At 44.8% G+C, this 15,276-nt stretch overlaps 1 long non-coding RNA gene across 2 annotated transcripts in view; it reads left to right on the top strand.

Annotated features, from left to right (window-relative positions):
• The first annotated feature begins 14,369 nt into the window (after nucleotides 1–14,369).
• The window catches only part of LOC138567376 (uncharacterized), a 119,553-nt gene continuing 118,646 nt past the window's right edge, over nucleotides 14,370–15,276 (top strand). For both annotated transcript variants that reach the window (XR_011302186.1, XR_011302187.1), the window contains exon 1: nucleotides 14,370–14,444. This is a non-coding gene — a long non-coding RNA (uncharacterized lncRNA). The remainder of the gene's footprint in view (nucleotides 14,445–15,276) is intronic.

Here is a 15,276-nt window from a genome sequence, read left to right as displayed (position 1 = left end):
TGAGGGGAATGACGGGGCCAGGCATCTAGGGAGGTAATTGGGGGCAGGGTAGGGGTATCTTGTATGCCCATTGTGGTGGCCCTTGTGGTTTTCCAGGGTCGGGGTTCCCATAGTGTTGTTGGCTGTAATAGGGTTGGTTATATTGGTAGTTTACTTGGTGCCTGCTGTGGCATTCCTGTGAGAAATGCCCCCACCTCCCGCATGACCAACACTGCCCTTGGTTCGTTCCTCTGGGACCTGTCCATCAAATCCTCCTCCCCTCTGTCCCCGGGACCCACCAAATCCTCTTGCTGGTCTTCCTTGCCACTGGGGTCCTGTGTATTGTTGATCTCCTCCCTACTGTGCCTGTCTGTTGTCTGCCCTCACTGCTGCCATTCTCGCCTGTGTGGCTACAGAGACACCCCCCTCTTCTCCCATCTGGTCTGGGGGGAGTTGCTGGCACAGCCGCTACTTTCACTAGTTTTGTCTGTACGAGTTTTGCTTCCTCTGCTAACCTCCTCTAAACAGTTTCCTTTTCTCTCTCTTTGATCTCCTACAATGATGCACTATTACGCTTTGAATCTCAGGTTAACCTTTTGCCTCTATTCCCAACTATCTCATCCAGGGCCTTCTGTACTTCCTTTGGTAGTCCCCGCTTTATTGCTTTATAATGAAGTAAAATAGGGAGCAGGATTGGTCCTATACATTGACTGTCTCTGCCCTCCACATCTCTTGGACCCGAAGAATGAACTGTGCAGCGTCTTCCTCATCTCCCATAGTGCATTGCATTATGGAGTGTAAATCAGGAGTATTTCGGAAGGCCCTCCTGAGTGCAACCCACACGCGTGCTCGAACATTGTTAAATGACGCCCCGTCATGGGTGTTGTTGCTTATAGTCACCCCGGAAATCCTGCTTTCAACCACACTGATTCTGCTTGATCTCCTACTTCAGACAATAACAGGCTTTTGATATCTCCTATGACGAGGGGTGCCCCTGCCATTTGTTTCTCGAAGCCATATATCAATTTTCCCATGCCCGCTGTGAGTGGGGGGGGGATTTAAGGAGGTTGTTTTTTTTCCATCTGCGCCCAGGGGACATAATGAGGCTTCCCTGCTCCCTTGTGGATGAGGGGCATCTGTAGTTTTGATTTTACTTTTCCAACTTTTACTCCAGTTCCCATCTTTTTTTGTAGGGCCAATCTCCTGAGCCTATCTCTTAACCTCCCTTCCCATGCCCCTTCCACTCTAGGTGCGATTAACTGTACCTGTTGGATTCCTCCCAACATACCTTCTTCCTCATCATCAAAGTCACTCCAATACTCCTCATCCCTTACTGACCCCATGTTCTCATATCACAAGCTGTCTTTTTCCCCTTCTTGTTCTACACGTACAGTCCGTATGGGCGCACTATCAATCCTGAAGAGAAAGTCTCCTGATTCCCATCCATCTTCTGGCGGGCGAGGAGGGTACTTGGCGGTCGTGGTCTACTTTATGGCCCTTTCGCTGCCTCACATGCTGCTCGTAATCGAGCCCGCTCCATACAGGCAGAAGTCAATGCTGCCTCAATGTCTCTTGCACTCACTCCTGTGGAGGTGGGGGTTATAGCTGGTGGGTCATATGGTAGGGGCGGTGCTGTACTCGCAGTTGCTTGAGCACTTCTCCCTGATACATAAGTTAGGATTTGAGTACCCCTCTTCTGGCCATGTTAGCAACAGGTAAATGCTCTTCGGCTCCCCTTCCCCCTTTTTGCTTTTTCCCACAACGCTCCCCATTACTGTTAATGTTTTTGATATTGTCTTGCTTTTTTCTGTGGCAGGTGTTTTTTCAAACATTCACCAAAGATCTAATATTTCCCTTCGATTTTGTAGTTGTCTCCCCTTATCCGTGGGTGTCAAATAAGTGAACAGGTGATCGAATGTTCCCTTATCAAAAGACCCGCCCTCTGGCCAGGCATGAGGCGGTCCCTCCCCTTTCGTTTCTGTTACCCACTGTCTGTGATACTTCTTGATTTTGTCACTATACTGGGGTAGGTGTTTACAGATGTGGGATAGTGGGATATCTATCCCCATAGTTGGTCACTTTTGTCTAAGATGTAGATCCCAATAAATAGCTATATGGACTTTTCCTCCCCTTCCCGTCTAGGCCTTAACCCGTCTGTACCCTTGGGGCCTACTATTGTCAGTCAATGGATAAATGTCACATATATATCACTTTTGTTCGTCAAATGGTCAAACATACATTGGGGGTCATTCCGAGGTTGGAGGTAAGGAATTACCGGCACCGGTAAGGGTGCCGATGCCAGTAATCCCTTACCTCTGTATTCCGAGGTCCCTTTACGGCTCCTTCCTTACCTCCTGCTTTTAGCCCCCGCAAAGGTCCGACCCTCATTCCGGGTTTGGAGCTAACCATGGAGTAATTAGCTCCATGGTTGCCTCCGAAACCGTCACAAATCGGGCAATGCGAATGGAGTAATTACCGGTCCATTCCAGGGTTGGAGGGACCGGTAATTCCCCATTCACATTTTGCCCTTCCCCATTCCCATTTCTGCCCCATAGGGCTCAATGGGAATGGGGAAGGAGGTAATTACGGCACCGTAAATTACGGTACCGTAATTACCTCCGAAGTACCTTTGCGGGTCCCGTACTTTACTCCTGCTAAAAGCAGGAGGTAAGGAAGGAGCCGCAAAGGGACCTCGGAATACAGAGGTAAGGGATTACTGGCATCGGCACCCTTACCGGTGCCGGTAATTCCTTACCTCCAACCTCGGAATGACCCCCATATACTTAACAACCCCTATTTCTCCCCCTTAGAGCAATTAGCTTTCTCGCCCATTCTCCCCTCACTCACATTACACCTGCCCCTCCTAGGCCTCCTCCCTGCATACAAAAAGAAAATAACAAGCTAAAATAAGAAGTTAAATTACCACCCACTACTTGTTCCCGAGCCATTTAATTATACGGGGCTCCGACTTTATCTTCATATTTATTCTCCACACTGGTCAGGACAGTGCACTGTGGCTGTCACCTTATGCCCCCTTCCGGGGGTAGGTTCACGTTTTCTTCCTCTTTTATATTCTACTTAGGGCCATAAAGAATTCTCCACTTCAAACAATCAACCCGTTCATTCACTTTCAATCCCTGCTTGTTCCCTTCACTCACACTGCTCTATATCCCCCAAAAAAAACACAGTTTGTTGTTCCTTGCAATCTATACTAACGTGTCGGTGTTCTTCTGAAAGCCTCCGTTCACGGTTAATCCACAACACGTCTGGGCCCCTAGCTGGGGCTGCACTCGGCTCCAATGAGCAGCAGGGTATTTGCAAAGCCGGAAGCCACAAGAACTGCTTCTTCTGCGTATGCGTTTTATGGGACTGGTCAGCTGTAGGTGGGCACGGCCTTTCCGTAAAGGCCCTGGATCGCGCTTCAAGTACGGGGGCTAAGGAATCACGTACAGGGGTCACAAAATGAATGTTTAGACCTCTGACCTCCATCCCAAAAAATAAAAACACCCCGCTAGGGAGTAATACAAGGAGATAGCTTTGCAAGGATCACAAAGTTTTTATATAATATGAATGCCAGCAAAGAACTCTGCTGCCCGAGAGAGCTCTGCTAAAATTTACACGGGCAGCACATTAATAAGGGCAAATGCATCATCAGTGACGACATTACATAGGGTAAAAAATAACATCGCTGGTTGGTGGGAGCATTTGGCTCAGCCTGTTACATAGGGGATGCCAGGCGCTAATTGGCTGCTGCTTCCCAGTCGATCTTGGTGCACGTGGGTCAGCTGGGCTCATCCTTGCGGTGAAGGTCGAGTCACTCATAAGAAACATTCTATCTAATCTAAGCTAAACAACATGAACTAGTAATTCATTGTAAATGGCAAGCACCTGAACATCATATGAAAGAGAGGCCTAACAAAAAGGACATAATATATAGCCATATTGACCCTCACATTTAGGATTTTGTTAATACTGCAGTTCCCACACCCAAGCTTTCTCCCCCAGGGGTTTGATCTATTGTCTACCTTCCCTGGTACCTCATGATATGAAAAGACATGTGTTGCTATTGGAGAGATATACATCCGTGCAGGCTTTAGATCTGTGGTGGGTAATCTGGAGTGGTCAGGATCAGAGGGCCAGAGACTTAGTGGTATGTGAAGAGGTAGGGGGTCAGGGCAAGGCAGTGTGGTGGGCTCTGGCCTGGTAGGGTGGGAGGCAGGGGTACACTGGTAGTTTAGCGGAGATGGATAGACACATTTAGTAGTGTCTCACGCTCTTCGCAGAGAGCATTCTTGGAAACGGTACTAGTTATTTGCAACATTGGGAAGACAGGCAAAGGATGGACTTCCGTGGGAACAAGGCTTGTGCAGAGCTGGCCTGGTGTGCTGATGACTTGGCACCCCTGTGTGAGCTGGAGATGTGAGAGCCGCAGCCCTCAGAGTAGCGGTTTTGGGCCTAATAGAAAATGGAGTGTTAGAGTTGGGGCATGGCTTATGTTATTCATCTAATTCTGTGCACTATGGGGCTCTTACACGCGCCCTGAAGGTGGGGACTACTCCCCCCATAGCTCTGGATGGCGTTTATTCACTTTGGCTGTGACTAGGGGAAGTGGGATAGGATCATTTTCTTCACAACAGCATCCAGAAGATCTCAAAAGAGCACATGTATCCAACTAAAACCAAAAGGACTGTGCAGGGAGGAGACATATATGCCACTAGTGCACGGGCTGTGCAACCTCACCAAAGCATCAGAAAATAATTGAAACATCCGTAAACATTTGGATACCGACCATAGCCACCCACAAACCCTGGCTGGGGCCCTGAGGAGGGAAAGAAAGGGCACGCATGCTGTTCAGCAAAGGCAACAGTCTGTGGGCCTACCAAGTAAAGGAAGACAGGCAGACCACGCTGATGGCGGAGGAGAGTGCAGTCCAACCGGGGCACAGAAGGTCCACCGACACACAGAGCACCAAGCAGCACTTAAAGCAGACTGGGTGCACTAAAGGAAGAATGAGGGGAGACGATTTGTGCAGCACAGGGTCCAGGCTCAGTGTATTGAGGTGTATGAGGTGGGACTCACATGGGCGGTTGAATCAAAGGATGAGCTGAAGACTCCAAGGAAATGGGAAACGACCATGGAAACAGGGATGTCTCACTTCCAATGGGACGCAGACGGAGTGAAGAAAGCAGGAGAACAACGGAAAGCAAGAAATAAGGGCAGACAAAAGAAGAAAAGGGAAGCCATAGGAGCAGGGATGGCTTTGGTGAAAGGGCTGTGGGAACAAGCGATGAAATCAAGGTAGAAGAGCAATACAGCAAGTGGATACAGCTGCTTGGAAAAATAGCAAAGGGGCCACTGAATGAAGGTCCAGCGTCAGATGGTATCCCTGAGCAAGCACACAGGACCACGAATGACTTAGGAGATGGAGGACAGCAAAAGCAAATAAGACCACGACAAATACCATGACAACCACCAGGAAACACGAAAAGAAAGATTCATGACTTAAAGTGTGCACAAGTCACATGGTAAACCAATCTGACAATGTGTAGATCATTGCAGAAACACATTGATCAAAAAGGGTATGCAGGTCTTTTTGTTTTGAATAATAAGTTACATGGAGAAGCGCATTCTGTTTGCGCTTGTATGAAAAAGGTCCCCTGCTTACAATGTATTGTATTGTATTGTATGGGATATTTATAACGTGATCAAAGACCAGACCAGAAGGTATTGAGGCGTGAAGGTTGAGAGAGAAGATAGGGGGGTTAGGCTGAAAACAGATAGGTTTTTAAAGACTTAGAGAATGGAAAAAAACTCTTGAGGCATACAGAGGTCAAGAGGTAAAGAGTTCCAGAGCATGGGGGCGAGAACCGAGAAGTATCTCCCTCCGGCTCGGGCCCGAGAAAACCTAGGAACACGTAGCAGGCACATGTTTGCTGAACGCAACCAATGTTAACTGTTTCCATCACATAGTGGAAAAGTAAATAGTAAAACACAGTTGAAATCAGCTTTTGTCTTTACGTTTCCACTATGTGACGGAAAAGGTGTAAGTGCCACCTACAATCAAAGATTGTGGGAGATATCTACAGTGGATTCCTTTGGGATCTGCCTGCTTTTACCAAATGAAATATGTGGATGCCACAGGAATCCATTAGCTTCCAACCAACAAAAAAATACAAGCAGTTGGAAAACCAAGCAGATTTGGCAGGCGGGCCTGGAAGAGCAAATAAACGTATAAAACCCACTCTGTGGAGATTCCCTATCCTGAATGGAAGTGTACAAATTTCAGCAGGTAAATGATAAGAACCTGCAAAGAAATCTCCTAAAGACACAAAATGAAATAAAATGTATTTAGTTATTTTATTTATTGTGCGTTTGTATTACAGGAACATTGTTTCACACTGCTTGCTGCTTCTTCTATACCCCATAATGTCCAATCACCCAACAATCCTAGCGTATTATTAAAACCTTACATAATTCCTAGAAAATAAAAGTGCCACAGAATTGGCCACTGCCATCTGTTAACACCCCTAATCATAATTTAAATACAATTATGAAAATATACTATTTCTCCTTTCATAGAATTGACCTCGCTTTGATAAAATCATATTTAAGCATTTTTCCAGGTATGACCATATATTCGATCCTTGAAATGCGCTCATCAATATACTCTTTCATATCCCTGCATTTTTTCCTTTTCGGTCGGTGTAACAAGGTTTATTATGCATCTTTCCGGACCTTCTGTTGGAATAAAAGGACAGACATCGCGGATCAGACATCTCTTGGTGATGGGTAGGCGTCTGGGAAGCAGCAAGTCCCGCGGGATTTGGGAACGCGAGCTGGGCCGTTGGTGTTAATGGCGTAACATAAAACATGGCAGTTTGGACGGCGCCCGCCCCCGGAGTCATTACGCTTATTGGATAAAGCCGTGCTGCCATATCTGCGGGCTGGTCCTCTGGGGGGAACTCTTGGAACCCCCGGCTCCTGCGTTACCCACAATTTGCATACATATTGAGCAATGTTTACTGCGTCACGGGCAGCGATAGATCATTTGGCATTGAACTAAGGCTTAGGCGCCAACAGAGGGCGATACATTAGAAAACCCTCAGCTAAAGAAGACCACGGATTGAACCTGGCCCCAAGCAAGGGCGGCTGTGGAGGATCCAGACGTTAAGGGGATTCGTGGGAATGCTTTAAAGTAATCATACGCACTGGCAACGGGTATGGACAGCCTTTGACTTTCATGGCTTGTCTGCCTGCTACGCCATTACAGAACAGGAAAACACACATTATGAAACAGACTTGGTCCAAATACAAAATGGGAGGTCCAGCTGAAACTGCTAGGTCACATCCAGAGCCGGCCCTAGTGGGGGGCGAGCCGGGCGACAGCCCGGGGCTCCACGTCCCCCAGGGTGCCTTTTGCCCCCGCCACTCCAGCTCAGGGGAGTCTTGCAAGGGCTCCCCCGAGCTGGCGTTGTGGGAAAAGGCGCAGCAGGCGGCCTTTTATTGTAAAATGTACCAACGGCGGCGGGTGCATTTAAATGCGCCCCTCCGCCGTGGTCACTTTTCACAAGAAAAGGCGCCATTAGCCCCCACCACACCAGCTCTGGGGAGTCTTTCAGGTGCTCCCCCGAGTTGGCGCGGTGGCAGAAGGCGTGGCAGGCGCCTGATTGCCATTGAATGAACCCACGGCGGCGGCCTCATTCAATTGCAATGGGGTGCTAATGCGTCCTATTTAACGTCCTCGCCGGAGCGAGGAGGTAAAACATTTTTTTTTAAAAAGTGGCCCCTCCTGGCCCCGCCCCCTTCCGCCTCACCCCCTGTTAACCAGAGGGGCGCGGTTGGCGAGGGAGGGCGCCAATTCGCCCGGGGCGCTGCTGCCCTTAAGGCTGGCCCTGGTCACATCCCTTCGGCACGAGACCACGAGCTACAACACGCATGATTTCCCTGAAGCTTTCTCTGCCTTCCATCACAAGCTTCACCTTTGATGCCTTGTCTGGGGTTTACTTATGGTCACGTGCAGATGATGTGACCTGGCAGTTTGGGTTGCCTCATTTAAGATGGCACCATGCTGATTTGCATATGGTTTGGAATTCTTCATTAATTGATGAACAGTCGAAAAAGCAATGCTCTGGAAGGCTGTCTGGAGCAATTGCCAGTGGTTATGCTTATGTAAAAGCTTTTGTCTCCATTACTCATATGACATCGTAAGTGGTAGGGGGTTGTCCAGAAGTGGCACCTAAGCTTGCTTTTCTAGCGGTCCAAGCAATATTTCACATTTCAATGTTGACGCCAAAACACACCTGAAAGCTTCTGCAGAAGGCACGCGGCCTAGCAGTGCGAGGGTAAGACTAAGCCTTCCCTGCATGTGGTTCTTCAGTTCTGTCATGGTACGGTAAACTGAAAAATATAGATTTGGAGAGCATGGCCAGTGTAAATGCCAGAGGTTATGATTAATAAAAGAGCTATTGCATCCATCATTCTTCAACTTTGCACCACAATGACATGCGACCATGCAGAGTGTGCCACGCTCCGTGAATGACATGATCATGGCTTGGAAGCTCAGTCAGCTTGCACCTTCATAACATAGGTCATGTGTGGGGGTCGGCTGGTTCTGCAGATCAATCACTGCTCTGTCAAAACTATATAGATGTAGATATCATGTTGTGAAAATGTATTTGGCAAACTTCTTCAATCTTAACACTGATGTGCTGTGGTTGTTTCCCCTTTACCTTGCTAACAACATCTTTTGCTAATCAATGTGCAAAGCTAAGCCTACACTAAGCCTAAACTAAGCATGTAATTAACTGCTACTGTATCCAATGTAACCATTATGCATATTATGTCATTGTAACCACTAAGGTAAGCTGCTGCCTTGTAACCACTATGCACACCACTTTCACTGTAACCAGAAAGTCTTTCTGTAAAAGCGCCACAATGCCTAAGGGCTGCTATGCGCTTTATAAATGCTAATAAATAAATGTAAAAAACCTCTGTTCTTTCTCAAGCACCACAACGTTCCCGGTGCCATCAACTCGGATGGCCGAATAAGCAATCGCATTTTACATCCATTTATGCCACACTTGCCTAAGCTACTCTCACAGGCAGCCTTGGAGTTTTACATCTCCCTATAAATTCATATGTTCCAACTGCTCCCTCTTCTCCTCTTTATATCTGGAATCGTATACAGTCACAATTTGTGGACACTGTATATACTCAGAACTTTCAGCCAAAAATATTCTAGAAGCTAGATTAATCTACAGAGGTGTCTGCACAAAAGAGTTATACAGGCTGGAGCCATGCTTGGGTTTCCTTAGGACTTGAAAGTGGCACCACCAAATGTGTTGATGCTTAAATATGATCCTCAGCATTGTTTTAATGTATGTACATTTGAATTCAGATAGTGTATTAATGATAGTTACGTAATGCCTAGTTGGCACGTCATGTAGACCTGGTCACTGTACTTGCACTAAAACTAGCAATCTATATCTGAAATAAAAGTAATCGCAAACTCAAACTTCAGACAATCGGAGAATATGCAGAATTTGCACAGTTCCATTGTATCCCTCTTTAACAATCCAAATGTGCTAGACTTTGTTAACTTCAGTATACTCCATTTTAATAATCCAAGTACTCCCATTGCATTCCTGTTTCCACAATTCCAGTATTACTCCTAGTTTGACATTCCCAGTGTGCACAGTCTCAGGATATTTCCATTTCCACAAAATCAACACATAACCGGTTTGGCCATCCTTATTTTTTCCTAGTTTGACAACTACAGTATTTTCCTAGCTTGCACTATCCCAGTATATTCCCAAATCTACAACTTCATGTTTTTGCCCATTGAACAATCTCAATATTGTCTGTGGTTGACCATCCATGTATAATCCCAGTTTGTTGAGATTCTTCCCAGTTTGGCAATCTTGTATATTCCTGGTTTTCATTGTGCCTGTATATTTTTTGTTTTACAATCCTGGTATTTTTCCAGGTTTACAGAATCATAGAATACTACCAGATAGAGTACCCGTGCATTTACCTCTTGTGTACTTTGTCCCACTATGCATGATTCAGTCAAGTGCAGTTTTCCCAACAGCAGTAAACCTTCATACTGCACAATGTAGTGCACACCGACTGTGTTATTTCACAATTTCCTTATATTCCGGCCTTTCTAGTAAACAATTCTAGTAATTTTAGTCGAATTTATGTGATCACTTCGCCGCCCATAATGTCGACAATTAAATTGCCGACCTCCATTATGGTGCAGCGATCACATTGATCACTGTGCCCTGCATCCCCTGCAACCGCCTCCCCCTTACCCACTTACCTTTTTGGCGGCACCCCCCCACTACACTGACAAAAGGTAGGGGGAGCCCCCCTGCAACCTCTGCTCACATTTGTCGATGTAGTGGGGATTGGCATTTTATTAACGTGCAAAGGCATGGTAATGAAAGGGTCGACATTTTCCGAGCAAAATTTTAGTATCGTTCCATTCTAGGCAACTACCAGTTTGGAAAATCACAGATTATTTCTAGTCTGCGCACAACATGTATTTGTGCAATAAATTCCCAGTTTAACATTTAAATATATCACAATTCCAGTATATTTTAGCATATTCCCAGTCTGCCATTTTAGTATATATTGCCAGATTGCTTAACCCCAGTTTACACCATATTTAAGAGAGGTCTAATCCCAGATTGACATACCCAGTCCACTACCAGTGTGACAAACCGGTGCATAGGCCAATTTGACAATCAAATATATTAGCAGTATGCAAAAATCAATGACTTCTCAAGTTTGATATGCACAGTTTATTTCCTTTTTGATAAATCTAGTAGGCCCCCAGATTCACAACACCTGTTATACTTCCATTGTAAGCATCCCTGTACATTTCCTGGTTGCCCATCAACAGTATATTCACTGTTTAACATTAACATTTGTTTTACAGTATCAGTTACTCACAGGTACAAAACCTCCGAATAATTCTAGTTTGACAATTCTGGTACACTTGCAGTTTGGAAAATGGGCCTATACTCCGAGTTTGACACTCAGGTTGCCCTATTCCTGTGCATCAGTAATATGACTATTTCAATATATTCCCAATTTCTCAATCTCCAGTATATTTCCACGGTGTCCCACACCCATGTGTATTCGTCTGCACACGCCCTGTGTTTTGCGAATTTGACAATAACAGTGTACCTTCAGTATGACAAAGTCAGTAAAATGTCTATTTGATGACCCCAGTATACTCCTAATATGATAGCCACAATATACTAATACCTGTCTGCAGAAAACCAGTGTATGCCCAGTTTAATAATTCATGTATATTACATTTTGACAGACCCAATAATTTCCAAGATTGACAGCCCTAGTATATCTACAATTTGTTAATCCCATTGCACTTCAATTTGCACACCCCAGGAACATGTCTAATCTGAGAACCCTGGGATACTCCTCATCTTCAAAAGTCTCAGTATACTCCAGGTTTGTAAAATAAATTCAGTTATCTTGCCAGTTTGTACATCCCATTATATTATCCAAAAACCATAAATTCACAATCTAACATTCCCAATATAGTCACATGTTTGCCATCCCAGTGACTTTTGTTCCAGTTTAATAATCCCAATATACTCATGTTATGCTAAAGGGAAGCATACCCTCAGTATGATAGTCCCGGTTTATCCGTTGCCAGTATATCACACATTTGACTATCTCAGTATATTCCCAGTTCACACAATCCCAATACGTTAGCTGTTTGTCCAACCACAGTATATTCTCCATTTGCACAGCCTAGATTATTACCACTCTTTCCATCCCAATATCCTGGCAGTTTGACAATTCAGCCATTTTGACAAACCCAGCATACTCATGGCTTGACCACCAGCGTATACTGCGCAATACTAGTCTGCACTAACCCGCTATGTTCCCTGTTTGATAATCCACGTATTTTCCCTTTTTGAGAACAACTTCGTAATTCCATTAATTAAAACCTCATGTGTATATTTTCAGTTTGACAAACCTAGAACACTCCCAGTTTGCATATCCCAGGTCCATCTCTGGCTCATCGCCAATAACAGTAAATTCACAGTTTGACATTCCCAGCATGTTCACAGTGTGACAGTGCCAGTAAATTCACCGTTTGACAAACCCAGTAACCACCCATTTTGACAAACCCAATTAGTCCAAGCTTGCCACCCCCAGTATACTTCCACTTTGTGACATCTCAGTGTACTGCCAGAGAGCACAATGCACATTGAACCTCCCAGTGCATTTCCTATCTACCCAACCACAGAATATCATGTGAAGTTGCTGTTCTGATATAGTGCTACTGTCACGACCGAGGTGGTCTCCTAGAACAGGAGGGCTGCTGGGTGGGTCAACGCGAGACTGCTCAGTATTTCAGAAGAGGCAGTTATTGAGGTTATCAGGAAGTTATTTAGCAGTTTCATTTCGTGTCCTCTGTCGCTGTTCATTGCATATTATGGCTGCCGTCACACAGAGGCCCCGTCTCCCGTTCATCATATCTTGTTTTTTAGAATCTGGAACCAATGGATGTGACCCGGAAGATAACAATGGAACCTCTCCCTGGGAAATGATGGTAATTTTTCCTCAGGTCCTGTTGGACGATGCAATGTATTTTAAGTGGAGTGAAACGTAACCAGCATCCAGAGCAGGGATTACAATGCACTGAAAATGTGGTCATATTCCTTGAGGAGGAGAAGGAAGAGAAGTAGGAGGGGTAGGCACATTGCAGCTTGTTTGTACTCACTGCAGTCTGCCCATGTGATATTAGGATAACCACAGAAAAACACATTGAGCTAATCCAGATGCAATAAAACAAGACTGGTGAAATTATAGCCTGGTCCATAAATTGAAAGGTTAGAAAAGGAGCAATCCTCTTCACTGGTTTCAGGTTAAAGGAACCCTTCCTGGCCAGGTCTGCTGCTATCTGTGGCAGCAGCATAGGTTTGGCATCTGGCAACACCAACCACATTCTTAACCACTGCTGAGGGGTGTGGGGCTGCCGTCAATATGGCCGGCTAAATCTTGCTCGACAATTTTGTCTTTGCAGTTTCTGACTATCTTGGTCTTTGAAGGGTTCCGTTTTAAAGCATTTTGATTCATCCAGCTGCTTGCCATCAGAAGACCGTGAGAAACCAGGGAATGGGTCCTTGAGATCCGAGGTGGGTCTAAATAGAAGACGTGTATTATCAGCATAGTTATATACCGTGAAACCAAGGAACATATGATCATAAGTAGCATCAGTAAATAAATCTTAAGCCGTAACAGAGACAGTGACGATCCAGACAAAAAAAATAAGTTTCAATTTAGGTGAACAGACCCAAGGTTCCACTCTGAAAGTGGTCTGTCAAGAATGATTTCAAACATCTCATAGGTGTCTCCCAGACCCGTACGGCACAAGGCTATCAAGAAGGTATGTAATCGACTTGTAATTGTGACCATTTTGCCTGACTTACCCATATTTGCCATGCGTTATTTATTCTTGTAACCTAAGCTGTGAACCTGCTTGTAACTTCTGCGCCCTGATACCTCTGGGTCTGGTGCGCAATACAAATAAACAAACAAACAAACAAGGTTGGAGTAATTGACCATATCAAAATCGGCTGAGAGGTTGAGAAGGATCAAGGCCTGATTGCCGCCCTCATCGCCCCCTCTCTCTTCAGAGCATCAAGAATGGAATGTCCATGCTGATAGCAGAAGCCTGCCTCAAAGGTATCCAAAAGCATCAAAAAGTCTGAGGGGCGTACACTGTCTGCGCTCCCAACCAATAGGAATAGTTACGGCTTATTAGAGCCAAAGCAAATATTGAGACCAAATGACCGTTGAGTAGTCACTTTTAGATGTTATCTGTGTTTTTTTTATCAAACAAATATCATACAATGTGTTCCTATGAACATAAAAATCACAGCTAGTGATTGTTAGGAATGATAAGGGCATGGGTTTCCCATAGGAAGCGTAAATGTACACATTGCAATGCCAAAAAATAATAATTAGAACCAACGTGTACCAGTAAAAAACGCCAGGCAGCGTATTTACACAAGTTGTGATTCCAAAAAAGTAATTAGAACAAAAATATGCCTACAAAAACCGCCAACACGTGTTTCAACCCCTTCACCACACAACATACGCAGTATGCGGTTAAGATGAGCACTTCATTCTTGATTATTTACTATAATATCAACCCCAGCATGGGCCTTTTAAAAGTATTTGACCATTCGGATTATGTTCTATTCACAAACGAACGATTGTCTTTGAAGCGCCATACCGGCATTTCCTTGCTGTGAGACGTTGCTAGGCAACTCGAGGCCACATGCCTAATCACGTGATCCAAGACTACATTAGTCTCCTGCTCGCTTTTAGGCTGTTTCCGCCAACACCCTTAGTTTAGCAGAACGCGACCGGCCGGACGGCTTTTCACTTTTTTCCTTGCGCATTCAGGCGGTGAATTGGTAAGCTCTGTTTTATTTCACGACGTTCTCTTTACCCATTTTACCACACTCTGACCTAAGCTATCAAGTCACTCTTAGTGTCTTTTTGAGTTCAGAAATGACAAAAACGCTAGTTTAGTCAAACTTACATTTCACATCTACTGACCATTATTTCCCCTTCCTGTTACCTTTGGGAAACCACGGGCAGCATGCAACCGAGCGACAATTAACTGCTTCTAGGCAACGCCTGCCACAGAACTTCTATCATACCATCTCACATAAATTATTAGACAAATGGATAGGTAAGCAGAGGGTTTATCCACTGGAATTCTTCATTTAATATTCGAAAAAACCATGATATCATAATTTCATGCACTTTTACGCTACTGCTGTTCAAGCATTACAATTAGGAATAAAACGGATCATGTTTTATTTCAGATGTTAATACTTTGGACTTTCTAAATCTGGAGAACAAGAATTATATTCAAGTAGTGTGCTTCAACACACGATTAAACAGTTCCGTGTACAGTATTAGACAGGTAACCTTTAGCATCACAAAAAATGCATTACACTTTGTACCTCCAGAGTGATGTAGAATCACCAAGGGTCATCTGTACTGTAACTCATTCTTGTTTACCATATATACACGATCATTAATGATGTCTTTCTTTTTCCCTGCCTTTCTCTGTTACTTTCGCTGGAACTGCATAAATGTAATATCAGAAGTTTTATTCTGCTTTGTATGATGGTTCAAATGTACCAATGTGATTTCTAGTTATGAATGTGTTTTCTGGTTGATATATGGCAACTCTTTGATTTACTCACCCTGAGGACGGCCCGTTTTGGGTTGAAA

This window comes from Ambystoma mexicanum, chromosome 2p (genome assembly GCF_040938575.1).
Source record: "Ambystoma mexicanum isolate Mex_15411 chromosome 2p, UKY_AmexF1_1, whole genome shotgun sequence".
NCBI lineage: Eukaryota > Metazoa > Chordata > Amphibia > Caudata > Ambystomatidae > Ambystoma > Ambystoma mexicanum.
This window is presented reverse-complemented; position numbering and strand designations above follow the sequence as displayed.